We start from the raw sequence: 3,280 nt of genomic DNA, 5'->3' as shown, positions 1-3,280 counted from the left end.
TGCCCTTATAGACCCAGTCAACAAGTCCACCCCAGTAGATCCAGGCTCCAGGCACAATCTCATGGACCCAGATGCCAGGCTTATGCACCTGCTCACCCAGGCACCAGTCAGCCTGCCCAAGGACTCTAGCAGAAAGTCGGCCCATGAAGAATACTAGAAGCCTGGCCCAAAATTTCTGAACAGGCTGACTAGTGATGAATTTTTCCAGATAAAGCCAATATGCAAAGACTAGAATAAGTCCTTACTTCTCCAAATGTACTGACACCAATGTACAGCCATAAAGATTAAGAACAATCGGGAACATCATCAAAGGAACAGAATAAAGTACCAATAAGGAGCACTAAGAAAACAGAGATGTATAAACTGCCTGAAAAAGAATTTAAAACAATTCTTTAAGGGAATCTCAATGAACTTAAAGAAAATATATAAAATCAATTCAACAAAATCAGGAATACAATAAGCAATCAAAACAAGAAATTGAATAGAGAGGAAAAAATTGTTTTAAAAATTGAAATCTAAATTCTGAAGCTAAAAAATACAATAAGCAAAATAGAAAAAATGCAATAGAAAGTATTAAATAGCTGAACTGATCCAGCAGAAGAAAGAATCTGTGAACTGGAAGACAGGTTATTTCAAAATATACTGTCAGAGGAGAAAAAATAAATAAATAAATAAATAAAGAACTATAAAGCTTGTGCAACTTGTGAGACAGGATCACAACAGCAAATACTCAAACCAGAAAATTTTCATAAAGAAGAAAATAACAAAGGACCAGAAAACTTGTTAAAAGAAATTGTAGAAAGTTTTCCAAATTTGGATAAAGATATAAATATCCAGGTACAGGTCAAAAGTCGTCAGTAAAATTCAATAAAAACAAGACTACATCAAGACATGTTATGATTAAACTATCAAATACAAGAACAGTCCAGGCACAGTGGCTCACACATGTAATCCCAGAACTTTGGGAGGCCAAGGTAGGAGGATTGCTTGAGTCCACAACCAATCTCGGCCACAAAGCGAGACCCCTGTATGTGCAAAAAATAATTAGCTGAGCATAGTGGTACATACCCATAGTCCCAGCTATTGGGAGGCTAAGATGGAAGGATCACTTGAGACCAGGAGTTTTAGGCTGCAATGAATCATGAACACATCACTGTTCTCCAGCCTGGGCAACAGAGGAAGACCCCATCTCTAAAAAGTAAATAAATAAAATAAAATAAAGAACAAAGAGAGAATCCTAAAAGCATCAAGAGAAAATAATCATATTACAGATAAAGGAGCCCCAATAACGCCAAGAGCACACTTCTCAGTATAAACCTAATAAGCCAGGAGAGACTGAGATTATGTATTCAAAGTGCTGAATAATAATAATAATAATAATAACTGCCATTCAAGAATACTTTAAATAGCAAAACTGTCCTTTAGAAATAGAGGAGAGATAAAGGCTTTTTCAGATAAATAAAAGCTGAGAGAGTTTATTACCACCAGACCTGTCTCACAAAAAATGCTAAAGAAAGCACCTTAAGCTGAAAGTAAAGGATGCTAACTAGTAGCAGGAAAATATGAACATATAAATCTCACTGGTAAAAGTAAATACACAGTCAAATACAACATACTGTAATACTCTAATGATGGTGTATAAATCTTTCATATATTTAGTATGAAGGTTAAAATACAAAATGATTAAAAATAATAATAACTGTAATAAGTTTTAAAAAATGCACAATGCAAAAAATGTAAATTGTGACATCAAAAATATAAAGTGTGGTTGGGGGAGGCCAGGGGTGGTCCTAATTGGTAAGGAAAATGTAGTCTAGGACAGTTGACTTGTAAGTGAGACTAATTCTCTTCACCCCACTTGACCCCCAAGAGTTGATTATGGAAGATTCTCGCAAATGTAACACATCAGAGACTGCATCTCAATTTGGTTCAGCAGTTCAGGGAGCTCATATTTCTCATATTACTAAACAGATGGCATTAAGATGATCTGTACTAATGACAATGGTACCTCTTCTTGGAGAGCAAGTACAGATTCAGGATGTCATCCAGACAGCTCAGTCTTCTGTAATTCACCCACCACATGTGCCAATAGTATGATCTTTATCAGAAGGTGAGGAGTCTCAGGACCCATCTGACAGCTTAGGCTCGTTATGGAAAGCCTACAGGATCCTAGCACAGCATTCATCTTACAGAAAATTTTTAAAAGACCTGTCTTCTGAAGATGTATGGGACAGAAAAGGAGATGAAGAAAACCCTGGAGTTTTTGCTGTCACTTCTGTCTGTTCCACTCCTATCTCTCACAAGGGCAGCGAATAGTACATTGCCTTTGTCCCAAGTGGAGACTCACCATTGGCCATTCCAGGCACAGCTAGAGTCCAGAGACTTCAGACATAATTAACTATGACAAATTCAGGCAATACTCAGCAAGGTACAACTATTCTCTAGTATATGCAGGTCTCTGATAGGTCTTTAGTATATGCAAGGTAAAACTATTCTCTAGTATATGCAGGTCTCTGATGGACAGCAAATACTTGTGTCCAGCAATCAGTTGGTTGTACAGACTGCATCAGGAGATATGCAGACATATCAGATCCAAACTACCTTCTCTGCCACAAACAATGATGATGACATCTTCTATGACTCTTACATGTCAAACAAATAATACAGAAGACCCCCAGTTGAAAGGAGAAATGATGTTAATGAAATATAGGCTGCTTGATGAACTTGACAAGTTGATCTAAAATGTTTAGAAGAGTAAACAACCAAAAACAGCAAAAATATTTCAGACAAGAAAAGCCATTTGAGAATATTACAGAAGAAAGAATATGTGAAAAGCCTAGAAAATCAAATTATCATTATGAAAAATAAAAATAAAACTCTAATAGAAGAGTTAAAAACTTTGAAGAATATTTATTTGAATAAAAGTGCTTGATTCTTAAGAAAGAATATATTTTTGTGGACCTTCATAAAAATTAAATAAAAATTTTAGTGGAATTTTATAAATTAAAAGGTTAAAAGTGAAACTTTTTATTTAGGCTTTTGCAACTCAAGGATAAGAATCTTGTACAATTTATCTGGTGACAGAAGATTAAGTAAAAAATGACCCCAAGGCAGCTACTAGCATGAATGAAAGCTTTGTACAAATTAAACATACTCAAGAAGCAAGAAATAAACTCGCAGCAATATGAATTTTCTAAATAACAATAGCTGCCAATCCAAAATGTCAGAGAAGATAAAGTTTGGTAAATTATATTTTTAAAAACAAATTAATTTATCACAT

At 35.0% G+C, this 3,280-nt stretch overlaps 1 pseudogene; it reads left to right on the top strand.

Moving 5' to 3' along the window:
• Positions 1 to 1,878: 1,878 nt before the first annotated feature.
• Positions 1,879 to 2,932, top strand: LOC126953423 (cyclic AMP-dependent transcription factor ATF-1-like; annotated as a pseudogene).
• The last annotated feature ends 348 nt before the right edge of the window (positions 2,933 to 3,280 follow it).

This window comes from Macaca thibetana, chromosome 4 (assembly GCF_024542745.1).
Source record: "Macaca thibetana thibetana isolate TM-01 chromosome 4, ASM2454274v1, whole genome shotgun sequence".
Classification (NCBI taxonomy): Eukaryota; Metazoa; Chordata; class Mammalia; order Primates; family Cercopithecidae; genus Macaca; species Macaca thibetana.
Note: the sequence above shows the minus strand (reverse complement) of the source record. Positions and strands in the feature narration are given on the sequence as shown.